The 15,642-nt window shown below is 33.4% G+C and overlaps 1 protein-coding gene across 1 annotated transcript in view; it reads right to left on the bottom strand.

Annotated features, from left to right (window-relative positions):
- LOC117332829 (phosphorylase b kinase gamma catalytic chain, skeletal muscle/heart isoform-like) overlaps positions 1–11,844 on the bottom strand; it is a 42,327-nt gene extending 30,483 nt beyond the window's left edge. The window contains exon 1 of the mRNA XM_033891877.1: positions 11,762–11,844. The gene's annotated coding sequence lies outside the window, so the exon portion shown is untranslated. The remainder of the gene's footprint in view (positions 1–11,761) is intronic.
- Positions 11,845–15,642: the final 3,798 nt, after the last annotated feature.

Here is a 15,642-nt window from a genome sequence, read left to right as displayed (position 1 = left end):
CTGTACAGTAACACTCAATTTTGTCTACTGTACAGTAACACTCAATTTTGTCTACTGTACATAACACTCAATTTTGTCTACTGTACAGTAACACTGACAATTTTGTCTACTGTACATAACACTGACAATTTTGTCTACTGTACAGTAACACTCAATTTTGTCTACTGTACAGTAACACTCAATTTTGTCTACTGTACAGTAACACTCAATTTTGTCTACTGTACATAACACTGACAATTTTGTCTACTGTACAGTAACACTCAATTTTGTCTACTGTACAGTAACACTCAATTTTGTCTACTGTACAGTAACACTCAATTTTGTCTACTGTACAGTAACACTCAATTTTGTCTACTGTACATAACACTGACAATTTTGTCTACTGTACAGTAACACTCAATTTTGTCTACTGTACATAACACTGACAATTTTGTCTACTGTACAGTAACACTCAATTTTGTCTACTGTACAGTAACACTCAATTTTGTCTACTGTACAGTAACACTCAATTTTGTCTACTGTACTTAACACTCAATTTTGTCTACTGTACATAACACTCAATTTTGTCTACTGTACAGTAACACTCAATTTTGTCTACTGTACAGTAACACTCAATTTTGTCTACTGTACTTAACACTCAATTTTGTCTACTGTACAGTAACACTCAAGTTTGTCTACTGTACAGTAACACTGACAATTTTGTCTACTGTACAGTAACACTCAATTTTGTCTACTGTACAGTAACACTCAATTTTGTCTACTGTACTTAACACTCAATTTTGTCTACTGTACTTAACACTCAATTTTGTCTACAGTACATAACACTCAATTTTGTCTACCGTACATAACACTGACAATTTTTCTACTGTACATAACACTCAATTTTGTCTACTGTACATAACACTGCCATTTTTTCTACTGTACAGTAACACTCAATTTTGTCTACTGTACAGTAACACTCAAGTTTGTCTACTGTACATAACACTGACAATTTTGTCTACTGTACAGTAACACTCAATTTTGTCTACTGTACAGTAACACTCAATTTTGTCTACTGTACTTAACACTCAATTTTGTCTACTGTACTTAACACTCAATTTTGTCTACCCCACATAACACTCAATTTTGTCTACTGTACAGTAACACTCAATTTTGTCTACTGTACAGTAACACTCAATTTTGTCTACTGTACATAACACTCAATTTTGTCTACTGTACTTAACACTCAATTTTGTCTACTGTACAGTAACACTCAATTTTGTCTACCGTACATAACACTCAATTTTGTCTACCGTACAGTAACACTCAATTTTGTCTACTGTACAGTAACACTCAATTTTGTCTACTGTACAGTAACACTCAATTTTGTCTACTGTACAGTAACACTCAATTTTGTCTACTGTACAGTAACACTCAATTTTGTCTACTGTACATAACACTCAATTTTGTCTACTGTACAGTAACACTCAATTTTGTCTACTGTACATAACACTCAATTTTGTCTACTGTACATAACACTCAATTTTGTCTACTGTACAGTAACACTCAATTTTGTCTACTGTACATAACACTCAATTTTGTCTACCGTACATAACACTCAATTTTGTCTACCGTACAGTAACACTCAATTTTGTCTACTGTACAGTAACACTCAATTTTGTCTACTGTACTTAACACTCAATTTTGTCTACTGTACATAACACTGACAATTTTGTCTACTGTACAGTAACACTCAATTTTGTCTACTGTACATAACACTGACAATTTTGTCTACTGTACAGTAACACTGACAATTTTGTCTACTGTACTTAACACTCAATTTTGTCTACTGTACACAACACTCAATTTTGTCTACTGTACAGTAACACTCAATTTTGTCTACTGTACATAACACTGACAATTTTGTCTACTGTACAGTAACACTCAATTTTGTCTACTGTACATAACACTGACAATTTTGTCTACTGTACATAACACTGACAATTTTGTCTACTGTACATAACACTGACAATTTTGTCTACTGTACAGTAACACTGACAATTTTGTCTACTGTACTTAACACTCAATTTTGTCTACTGTACACAACACTCAATTTTGGCTACTGACTACCTTATGTTGAATTTGCATAGAAGGATGGTTATATATTGTGATCATGAGTGTACATTTGTAATAGTTCAATAGTACTGATCAATGGCTAATACATGATGTTATACCATTATAGAACAATCCCACTTCATGTACTACCAGCAATGATCTACCATTGTTACATGGCCCATCCATATATCTCTAACAGTTTATAGTGGAATGAACCCAACAACCATATCATTTCTCTGAATCTGAAGTTAATATGTGTTGGCCTCTGGCTGGCTATGAGCTTAATTATTGCAAGATAAATATGAGCTTAATTATTGCAAGATAAATATAGTGTACGGCTGTAATACTCTGGTCCATTTTTTTCATCTACCTCTTTAAATTAATGTACAGTATATAACTTTGATCAAATACTCAAATTCTTATACAAATGTGCTAAAAACACCGAGATCCTGATTACTTGTACAACAACCCTAATATTTCTGGCATATCTGAATAGAAACAACATTAATTCCTGCTAGTACATTGACAATCACATATTTAATCAGTCTCCCCAGCAAGTCACTTAGGCCAAAAATAAAATTAAGGATATGTTTGGCATTGACAACCAAATGGAAATTGTCTGCTTACTCAAGAAATTTTTTGCATTCAGGTTTTTTTGTTGTTTTTTTTACTAATAAAAAGAGGTATGGTCGTTTTCTGCTTATCCTGACCTAGGCCACGTACAGCAAAGTCTGGACTAAAAATACAGGTAAAATATCATGTGACCCAAGTGATTCCCACAGTACCAAAATAGATTGTCATGGTCCAATTGGCGCGCTGTGTGTTGTGAATGGATTATGAAATCAATCAATATCATACGATATAAAGTTAAATTGACATGTTAAAAAGGAATTGTACACTACTCATCCATGTATGCCTGTTGTTCGACGCTGCAGTTCATTTACATGTACATTTTACTTTGAATGATATGGGGTAAATCGGTTATGATTTCACTTGGTTTTTTTTTTATGCAAGTGAAAATTTTATATCTCAACATTTCTATCTTTATACTAAATGTTATATTTTAAATATGCATTTAATGTTGGAAATATCTTTCAGATTATACGACCAAGAAAAATTAAAGGGTATTATTCTTAGAAACATAACAAAATATGAAGATACATCTTGGTGATTCGAACTCCGAACCTTCAGGTTGCTAAGCGATGGTTCTGCCATATGAGATATGCGGACTTACGGGAATGTGTAGTTTATATTATCAATTATAGTCAGTCTAGGTAATGGTAGAATTAAAACATTTTATCAACTACATTTTTTCAATTTTTCGATACCAGCGCATCGGAGGACCACTTTTAAGAATAGGATTTTAGTTGTCTATTGGTACATAGAATAAAATTAGACATTGTAAAAGTTGTCAAAAAATGATATGAATGCGGGGAAAATCCCCTCAAAAGTTGCAAATAGTCCGATGATGCAACTTTAAGGTCATTTAATGAAATATCCATTGCAATGAACAAACAATTTTTTCGCAAATAAGAATATTTATATATCATAGATTTAAGGCTTTTATTCAAAAACTCGTTAGGTCGAAACAGGCCAATATATGCGCCATACCTCTTTCCGGATCCGGATTCAGTTCTTCCCAATCTAATTAAAATCTAGATGGTCATTCTCACTACGTTACATGAACATCTAACAACATCCCATAAGGGGTCATGTTCTGATGACCATTGAAATGTGTGTATTTCACTTTCAAGGCAAATCGTCAATTTATCGATGTCACTGAAGCAAACCATTTCGTCACAGCATGCATCTGAAGGAAACCATTTCGGTTCAGTTATATGCCTTGTGGGCGGAAATAACTTGAAACAAATTGACAGATTATGCAAACTATGCACTCTACTCATGCTAATTCGGACATAAAAAATTCACTTCCAAGATTCTGGAAGTAGTCATTTGATTGGCTAATCCAAAAGGTCACCCCGACATGACCCCTTAAGGGATGTTATATATAGATGTTCATGTAACGTAGTGAGAATGACCATTTAGATTTTAATTAGATGAGTTCTTCCTTGTGTATTAGAAACTCGGTCACTAAAGCGCTTTAAGCGCATGTAATCTTAATTGATCAAGCGCTTCAAGGACCGTGACATACAGTATCCTTACATATTCTTAAAAAAAGTGTTTATGTGTTAGTTTTAATTTTATGTTGAATAAAATATTTATTTTCATATATTATGTTTCCTTGTGTGAATTTTGTTAAGTACACATGTACAAATATTTCTATTTTGAAGAGAAGAGAAAAAAAATTCCTGAACTACCTACCCAACCTTCAGAGAGGTAGGTCAGTCAATGCTAATATAAACACACTATGTTTTAAGGTTGGCCTTAGACTAACACAGAACATATCATATTATCATTCACCATGTCAATGGCCTATAGAAAACCAAGGTATGCTGAAAGGTGACATCAAGGTGACATTGAATTGTTGAAGCCAATATAATATCAGTTCATGATTATAGAACTACACTTAATATACCGTATTTGACCTAATAAGGGCGCAGGGCGCGGGTAATTGACAGTGGGGGCTCCCTTATTAAGATTAGTTATTCTGAAGTTTTATGAAACAGACTATATATACCTTATAGCAGAATACCCAAGGCTGTGGAAACGGTAAAATATTCAGTCATAAAAATATTCCAGGTGAAAATATCTATTCATTATCATATATTAAGCTTAAACATCACTTGAATATTCCTGTAAACTTGTAAACCATGCCAGCTGAACTTTAGACCAGAAAACGTGTGTTCCACCATTTATGTTCAAATGGAACTCTTTTGTGTTCTATTTATAAACACAGGTGATTTTCCAGATCATATCAGACATTGTTTTCTTTGACCTATGAATTGATTTACAATGTCTTTTACTAGCTTTCTGTTCTGAACATAAGTTATTTATCAACAAGAATGAAGTCTTTTACTTTATCTTTAAATAAAGAAGGTAAGTTATTATTTGTATGTGTTCTTTGTACTGACATGTCATCTGTAGGAATAGACAAAATGTGGCGAAAACTTGTGTTCCAGTTACTTAATTTGCTGAAGAAAATTGAACACATAAAGAAGCAAAACATTTCACATGAATTATTACTGTTGAACACCATTTTGACACTCAGTCAAAGATTTATTTCCTTGAAAAAATGTAGGGGCGCCCTTATTAAGGCAGGCGCCTTTATTAGGTCAAATATGGTATATGCTACCATAATGTTCCCATGAAACAAATCTAAGAAAAAAGTTTTCATTATATCATATAACAATTTCATTATAGTTTAAATCATTTTGACATTTTTTGTCATTTATTTATTTATTTGTTTTTTGTTTTTTGTTTTTTTTTAAATATTTAAATCTTTTATTATCTCCCATATAATAAGAATAAATGAACCATCATCTATATACAATTGTAATTGCCAAGAAAATCCAACATTTTTTGGCACGTAAAATAATGAGAAAACCTGTTTACATGTATCTCCGAGATACGCACATCAATTACACCCACACAAAGGTACTCCGAGATACGCACATCAATTACACCCACACACAGATATAGCTGTCTTACATCAGCGACACAATATCGATATAGCACGGAGTCTACAACACTAGGATCTTCCTATCCATCATACAACACCTAGTATACACCTAAAATACACTACCACCTGGGATAGGTTACTCTCACCTACATCATACACATAATATCAAATAATCATACATGTTATAATTATATAATAAATGGATATTTAGTGCTATGATGGATTGCTACACCCACAGTTCTTTCCATAGAAAACAATACACAGAAACTGCATTAACATAATCATACTTTAGCGGAAGAATTTCAATGTGAAAAGTGCTAATATAAGGAAACAACATCTCAATTCAGATCAACTAGAAGCCTCCATTGTTTCCATCATAATGGTTCAGGAAAAACGTTATGAGTAATAGGCATTGATAAATTACCTAATTCAAATGATGAGTTATTTATTGGCCATTCAAACAAAACCAGTGTATAGTGACCTGTTACCATGGCAACAAAAAATTCTTTAAAAAAAACCTGCATGTTTATTTTCACATAATTGAAATTGGTTAACTGTGTATACATCATGAATTCATTACATTTGATGTTCAACTGTTCTATTTAAGTACATATTAACACCTATAAACTACACCTATGCCTACTGCATTGTTACCAACTGTCCTACAGTACAAATAGTTAGCCTTTCACACCACCCCTATACAGCTAGAAAAATCAATAGGGATGTTCCAACATAATGGCTCCTTCCACAATAAATCGGTCAGGGTTGGAACATCCCACTGGGGGAGTCCAGAGAGGTTAGTTCCACATAATGGCCAAAGTGACTATACATGACCCACATGTCAGTTTAAAGCTCCAGTTTACGAACTGCCTGTACTGAAATTGTACTACAGAACAATGACTCAATTGTGAAGCTTGACAGATAATAGTAGGGCTACAGCACTCATAACTACCGACCTGAAGTAATGATGAACCGACCTGAAGTAATGATGAACCAAACTGAAGTAATGATGAACCGTAATTAAAAGAATAAAAACTGTGATCTATTTCAAATATCCTAATATTGATGTCTAAAGTCATGAGCATATATGTGGTCCATATAGGTCAGCCTTACCGACTTTTGTAATTGACAATAATATTGACAATGAGACAATACATAAACAATAGCTACAGGTATGCTTGTATATCTAGGTCAAACGATTTAACAGGTCAAGTAGAAAGATTACAGGTAGGTATACTGTATATATAGACAATATTCATTACATGGCAATTAGAATACCATGTATTGTACATATATTACTGTACTAGGTAATTAATCATAATACACATAATTCATGTTGTTCTTTTATATCACAGCTGTACTTCATGTATGAGGGGAGACAACTCATTTTTACATTGCAGTTTATAGTACAGCTTTATAAGGGGAGACAACCCACATAAATAATGTAGTTAAATCATAAATAACTGTGAGGAGAGACATTCTGTAGTTGTTGTATCACAGCTGTATGAAGGGAGACACCTTATATCTATATACTATAATTATTGTACTCCAGCTGTGAAAAGTGATACAACCTACCTACCTGATATTGTGTCAGATTGTTGTATACATCACAGCTCTGAGGGGAGACTACTCACCTACATACTGTAACTGTTGTACATATCTACATGTAAGTCATTTGAGGGGAGATAACCCACCTACATACTGTTTTAATTGTATCAAAGCTGTGTGAAGGGAGACAACCCACCTACATACTGTAACTGTTGTACATATCTAAGTCATTTGAGGGGAGACTACCCACCTACATACTGTTTTAATTGTATCAAAGCTGTGTGAAGGGAGACAACCCACCTACATACTGTAACTGTTGTACACATCTACATGTAAATTATATAAGTCATTTGAGGGGAGATAACCCACCTACATACTGTTTTAATTGTATCAAAGCTGTGTGAAGGGAGACAACCCACCTACATACTGTAACTGTTGTACACATCTACATGTAAATTATATAAGTCATTTGAGGGGAGATAACCCACCTACATACTGTTTTAATTGTATCAAAGCTGTGTGAAGGGAGACAACCCACCTACATACTGTAACTGTTGTACATATCTAAGTCATTTGAGGGGAGACTACCCACCTACATACTGTTTTAATTGTATCAAAGCTGTGTGAAGGGAGACAACCCACCTACATACTGTAACTGTTGTACACATCTACATGTAAATTATATAAGTCATTTGAGGGGAGATAACCCACCTACATACTGTTTTAATTGTATCAAAGCTGTGTGAAGGGAGACAATCCACCTACATACTGTAACTGTTGTACACATCTACATGTAAGTCATTTGAGGGGAGATAACCCACCTACATACTGTTTTAATTGTATCAAAGCTGTGTGAAGGGAGACAATCCACCTACATACTGTAACTGTTGTACATATCTAAGTCATTTGAGGGGAGATAACCCACCTACATACTGTTTTAATTGTATCAAAGCTGTGTGAAGGGAGACAACCCACCTACATACTGTAACTGTTGTACATATCTAAGTCATTTGAGGGGAGATTACCCACCTACATACTGTTTTAATTGTATCAAAGCTGTGTGAAGGGAGACAACCCACCTACATACTGTAACTGTTGTACATATCTAAGTCATTTGAGGAGAGATTACCCACCTACATACTGTTTTAATTGTATCAAAGCTGTGTGAGGGGAGACAACCCACCTACTACTGTAATTGTTTTACACATCTAAGCCGTTTGAGGGGAGATAGCCCACCTACTACAGTAATTGTTGTACATATCTTAGCCGTGTAAGGGGAGATAACCAACCTACATACTGTTTTAATTGTATCAAAGCCACCTACTACCGTAATTGTTTTACACACCTAAGCCATGTTAGGGGAGATAACCAACCTTCATACTGTATTTATTGTATCAAAGCTGTGTGAGGACTACTCACATGCGTAAATTTTGCATACATCATAGCGGTGTAAGGGGAGACAACCATCTAGGTCAGGAGTCTGGAATTTCTATTTGAAAATATTATAAAGCACAGGACTAGTGACACAAAAATATACTGAAGTATTTTTCTACCATTCACTTTATGTCAATGTTTTAAGTAAAGTTTGTGCAGTAACATGATGAGCTGGTAAATGAAATTACTCAAAACAACACACTTTACTGTATTAATTTTCACACAGACTATTATTACATTTAGCAAATTCAGTTATTCTATAATCAATTTCTAATGTAGATGTACTCAGTGTGAACATGTACAAGAGCTTATATTGTGGTTATTAATCCAAATTTTCTGACAATCTGGAAAGTCATTAACATCAGAAACCTTTGGATTAACATATCGCATCTTTGGACCAGTAGATTTTAACATCTCTTAGCCAAGCTTTTATAATATTTTGTTCCATCTATCTACTGGTTATTTTCATTTGTATCTCAGGAAGTACCTATGGCTATTTGTCCATCAGCAGCTGCTTCGTTTTTTATGTCATTTTGTTGTTATAGACTCATAATAGTAGTCAAGATGAGAATTCCGAAATACTTAGTTAGAATTTAAATAGATTAAAGTATATTTCAGTTTAACTAAATACAATTATATCCATCAGAAAGGTTCTAACTCTGTTATGTTCAACCAATACAATAAAATCCATGTGTTTTGTACTATTATTGATAATTATATCATGATGTGTGCATAAACTTCTTTTAATGTACAGTTAATTTCTCTCGCAATACCTATAGCTATGACTATTTATAATTCACACATAAATGGTGAATTCAGACAAAATACTGAACAATATATATATCATAATTGTTTAATTTGCGTTTAATTCTGTTGAGGAAAAGGTAAATTAATTATGGAAAACAATATTTACTGGAATATATGTACTGAAAATACTGAAAAATATTGAAATTGTTAAATTCTATAACAATTCAAGATTCTGATTAATGCTGTTGAGGAAAAGCTTAAGGTTATTTATGAAAAAAAATATTTACTAGAATACATAAATTATACTGAAAATACTGACAATATCAAAATTGTTTTTTAATTCAAGATTCTGATAAATTCTGTTGAAAAAAATGTAAATTATGGGAAATAATATTTACTGGTATACATGTACTCAAACATTACAAGTAGAATTCTGATCTGATTATAGTGGGGGAAAAACTAGTACTACACACCCATGTTGAGCTAGTGGAAAATTTTTACAATTGAACTACATGTATACTTGTATCCTATACACATACACAGATAATTTGGTACGTGGGTCAGTAAATATGTTTACACAGACCAGGCCACCTGACCTTGGTCAAAATAACCTCCTTGACTTTAGACTGACCAGTTGAGGTCATATATCGGGAGTCAATAACATGTATACAGCAACCAGCCAAACAGCTAGTACTGGCTAACCCAAATCCTGTGGCTGTTGTTGGGTTCATGCTGCTCTTGGCAAAGTTCGGTTATTTTTCAAAGTTGTTCAAGGTCAAATTAAAGCAAGGAGTTTTTTAATTAAGTTGTTCAAGATCAAATGAGAGCAACAAGCTGATTAAGTGGTTCAAGTGAGAGCAACGACTTAGTGAGTTGTTCAAGATCAAATGAGAGCAATGTATGAGCTAAGTAGTTCAAGATCATATATGGGCAGCATATATATACGAGCTAAGTCTTTCAAGATCACATGACAGCAACGAGTTAGTTTGTTCAAATCAAAATGACAGCATTACAAGCGAACTTTTAGACAATGGTATATTTACTGTAGGGTACTGTATATGTTAACCAAATCCACAAAACCATATATGGACGTTTATGAACAAAATAAATCAATGACTATGATCCTTTAATACCCACCATCGTCTCCAATCGTAATATTTACACTTTCCGCAAATTGAATTTACAAAGGCAATAGATAATTAATCAACTTAAAAATAGATGTTTTTCAATTTATACATTTATGATGCAACAATATAAATTTTGCCTTTATTAAAGAGATCATGCACTCATGATTCCATCAGAGTTTTTTTTTAAATATCATTTAATGAGAGCCTCAGATTCATAGATTGTTTATATTCCAAAAGTGCATAGAACTGCAAGAAGACAGCAATCCAATCATGACAGAACCCTTCAGTTTGATTTTGAAGATGAGTTGATATTGATAAGATGTTTTCGTGATCATTTATATTACTGTAACACTTCAATGGATTTGATGTTCTCATTTGTGAATACATGACTGGAGTCACTCTACAGTATCCAATGATAACAGGTCTAGGCTAGAGCACAATAGTCAAAGAAACTGTTTTGTTATCCTAGCTCCATAAAAACCTACCATAATCTCACAGCTCCAAAATATTCTGACCCCTGTTTATATATCAGGTGACCAATAAGAATTTTGGAGCCTTCAATTCCATTATGGTCAGCGTTTGGTATCACCATAACAATATCTCAGACAAGTATGCCCCCATTTTAAACTTTTAATACAAACCTAAAGCTAAGTCTAGCAGTACTGTTTCAGTAGCGATACTAGTACTGTCAATAGGCCTACTAGCTAATGTTTTGATTGACAGACTATTAGGCCTATATACTGTATGTACTATACTGCTGCTATGGAGTTAGCCCGAGTTTTCTCTGGCCCTGTCACCATGGGCTGGTCCTGTCACCATGGGCCAGAGAAAACTCGGGCTACTATGTGGTGGGCTCTACTACCAAATGTCTAGCATGTTTAAAATGCCTCTGTTTATATTCTATAAAACAACATGTAATCATAAACGTCATTGTGTTAAATCAAACAAATCTCGAAAGCTTCATGCACAGGTGCCTGACTCGCTTTATAAAATAATAACATATAAGAGTACATAAAACGAGTCAGGCACCTGTGCTTCATGATCACAAAACTGTTCAAGGTGATGCACGTGTGTTCACTGGTGCATCATCATATTACAGTAACAACAAACCTCTGTCTCCATCATTCTGCCAGTTCCTGATACGCTTTTGTCCTATTTTGTAAAACATGATCTAGTATTGATATTAGGAAATCATGTTGTGTTATAAACATTCATTTGTTGACATACTTACATCTATTTCGAGTTTTCGACAGATCTGTTTATGTTGACTGCCTTTTCGTGTGTAAATTAGACACTTCCTCGTCATGCGCAAAATTAAACAGAAGGGAGGTAACTCGTAAAAGAAAGAAGAGTTGGAATACGTTTTGCGTCTGCTTCAGGTTAGTAATGAAAGCAGACGCCTGTCTATCAATTAGGCTACCCTGACTTCATTCCTGGATGGATTTAATGAAATTTTGTTTGTTGAAAAAAAGAAATATTATAGGCTAGTCTAATAGGACTGGTTTCCTCAAGTAATTTAGAGGTAAATCTAGATCTAGTACATAATACTGCAAAAGTTGGAAGAAATTAAAATTAACTTCCTGCATCAACATGTTCATTCACACGCTTACAAGAGTAAAGTCAAAATGGCGTTGCAAAAATTCAAGTATTAAATGACGTTTGTTTTCTCTAAATAAATATTTAATGGCAACAGAAATTACAGGAAAAAAAATACGAAAAAGAACTTTAAACCAATATATTTTTTTCAGCTTGCAAAGTTTTGTTAAAATCGTCCAAATAGCAAACTCATGAAATTCAGTGAAAAAAAAAGTTACTGTAAGATTATTATTTATCAGGAATTTTTATTTGAATATATATTCTGGTATACTACATTTGCATAGTCACGCTGATTGAAGTTGTGGCGTTTTCCTTAATATCGTTTGAAGTACATGTACTGTATATAGATATACATTGTATGTGCCGCCCTATTTTAAAGAAACACAATCTTTAGATAAAAAACAGTTTTTTTCTGACCACAATGTTAAAGATGTAACACTGGAATTTATTTATTAATTGGAAGTTTCTTAAATTTAAATGGGAAGTGAGATTTTGAAGAAGTTAATTGGAGTATATTAGGGAGTTCTCACTGGCATTTAGGAGTTGATATTAGTGAGGATGCTAAATGGTGTGTTCATATTAAAGGGGCATTCCTTCGTTTGGACATCAGAAACATGCACACTTTCTATTGATGAAATCTATGTCCGTACGATGATAATATGAATATCTGTGCTTACATGTAATGAAATTAACGCCGAAATTACACGAAATTTCAAAAAGCTGTATCGTATACAAATACTCACGGTTTATCGTTGCGGTAGTTAGTGATACTTCGGGTCGAATTAAGAATTTTCAGGACTTAATGCTCGAAGAACATTGGTTTATCTTGAGAGTAAAACTACCTTGTTTATGTAATGATACTTTGAAAAAATACATATTTTCCAATAAGTTTAAATTGGACGACTTAAACTTTATTCAAACGAAAGAATGTCCATTTAATGTCCCTTTAATGTCCCTTTAATAGTAATGTAAGTAAAACTAGGAAATATTCATCAACACTTAGACGACTAACTATGGCGCGGGAAGGATGTCATAATTAAATATTTTTGTCTAGGCAAAATTATTTCTGCCTAGGCAAAAATCGAATATTGCTTAGGCAAAAATATTTCTGCCTAGGCAAAAATATTTAATTATGACATCCTTCCCGCGCCATAACTAACATACGTTTTTAATAGGAAAAATCTAGAGAAGTTATTTTTTGGCGTATGTACATCTACTAGATATACTTGTGTGGTCTTGGTTAATTATAATGAAGGAGACATCGACAACATCGAAGAGACAAACATGAACACGAAGCCGCCAGAATAATTACAGGTTTGCCCATTTTTACGAGTAAATTTCGAATATATCAGGAATTGAACGGGTAAATCCTTAAAAGAACGACGAAATATCAGAAAACTCAGGTTTTTTTTTTTTATAAAAGTCAGTCGTGTAATCTTGTGTCTCTTCTTCCCCCAAAAGTTTTTGATCTGTCAGCTTATAATCACAGAAATAGACATGATTATCAAATTCCTCATTATCGTCTTAGTCTATCTATGTCTTCTTGCACACGTAATACCTGTAATTTATGGAATAACACGTATGGAACGCCGAATTAACATACATTGTATATTCAATTAATTGAACCTATCTTCAATTATTTGAAGATAGGTTCAATTAATTGAAGATAGGTTCAATCTAATTGAAGATAGGTCCAATTATTTGTACCTATCTTTAATTATTTAAAGATAGGTACAATTGAATTGAACCTATCTTTAATTAAATTGAACATATCTTCAATTAAATCGAACCTATCTCTAATTGAATTGAACCTATCTCTAATTGAATTGAACCTATCTCTAATTTAATTAAACCTATCTCTAATTTAATTATACCTATTTTCAAATACAACATACCCTTAATTAAATTAAACCTATCTTCAATTCAATTGGACACATCTTTATATCAATTGCACCTATTATCTTTAATTCAATTCAACATATCTTTAATTCGTCCCTTTTACCTATTTGTTCGTTATTTAAGATAGGTTCAATTCAATTAGAGATAGGTTCAATTCAATTAGAGATAGGTTCAATTTAATTGAAGATAGGTTCAATTAGTCTTATTTAAAGCTATCTTTAATAGAATTGTACCGAACTTCAATTGAATTGAACCTATCTTTATTTGAATTGAACCTATCTTCAATTATTTGAAGATAGGTTCAATTAATTGAATATATGTTAATTTGGCGTTCCATATAAACATACCACTGGTAAAACGAAAAAGTAATACTTTGAAACAGTTTAAAAATTTAATCAAATTTTTCATTGTCGTATTCGTAACAAGTATATATAATCTTAATAATGATTCTATAGAAATATTACATACGAAAGTCTTGTGTAAGGTGATAATTCCTTAGATATGAAATCAAACGAGACTATTTGTAAACAGATTCAAAACCTTATTGTTGATAGTGAAAGTTTTACCTAAGTACGTGTACAGGTCAATGTTTAATGTCATCTGTCCGTTTACTTTACAGTGTATTCTCATTTCACCTACAAATAACAATCCTTCGTACGTATTCTTTTTCTGCTCTGTTTAAGATACTATTATCATATGACTCTACTTCAGAGCTAGAGTTTATTTCACAAGGGTTTTTTTTATCTCCGTATCCAACATATCGACCAAGGGAAATCTTATCCTAAGACCGTGTAGTTTTAAAACAGTGATTCATATAGATTTTGACCTTATTAGAATTTCACTTTGGCCAGTAATATTACTGGTGTTGACCAAGTAACTAAACAAAAAAAATAGACAAAAAGGGAGGTGTCCCTGCATCCATTACACGTGCATTAGTTGTTACAATACCTGCTTATTTTTCATAGAATTATTACCGGGTTCAATCGTACTGACCGGACGCCGGTGCTTACACATGGGCGTCGATGAATTTTACACCCGGGCAACGATAATTTCTATAGAAATGAACGCCGAAGACGGGATCGGAAAAAACGGTTGAGATATTTTTTTCTCTTTTTTTTTGATGTGATAATGCTGTCCTTCAAGGAAAATAACCCGACCACGGAACAATATGATAAATTGGCTATAACTTGCAAGGATAACGGACAGGAAAAGCACTTCTCATTTTTTGCTAATTCGCCCACAGTGTAGGCGGGTATGACCAAATTATGCCCCAATCCACGAATTATGCAACATATTATCAGTTATATACATCAAATTCCGCGATCGAAATGACTGTTAATCTCACACTTTACCGGACTTATATATGTTGACATTATCAAGTCTTATTGGATTGATTGGTAATAGTTAAAGGGTTTGGTTTGTTTTTGTTTAACGTCCTATTAACAGCCAGGGTCATTTAAGGACGCTCCAGGTTTTGGAGGTGGAGGAAAGCCGGAGTACCCGGAGAAAAACCACCGGCCTACAGTCAGTACCTGGCAACTGCCCCCACGTAGGTTTCGAACTCGCAACCCAGAGGTGGAGGGCTAGTGGTAAAGTGTCGGGACACCTTAACCACTC

Source organism: Pecten maximus, chromosome 8, assembly GCF_902652985.1.
Source record: "Pecten maximus chromosome 8, xPecMax1.1, whole genome shotgun sequence".
Taxonomy (NCBI): domain Eukaryota; kingdom Metazoa; phylum Mollusca; class Bivalvia; order Pectinida; family Pectinidae; genus Pecten; species Pecten maximus.
This window is presented reverse-complemented; position numbering and strand designations above follow the sequence as displayed.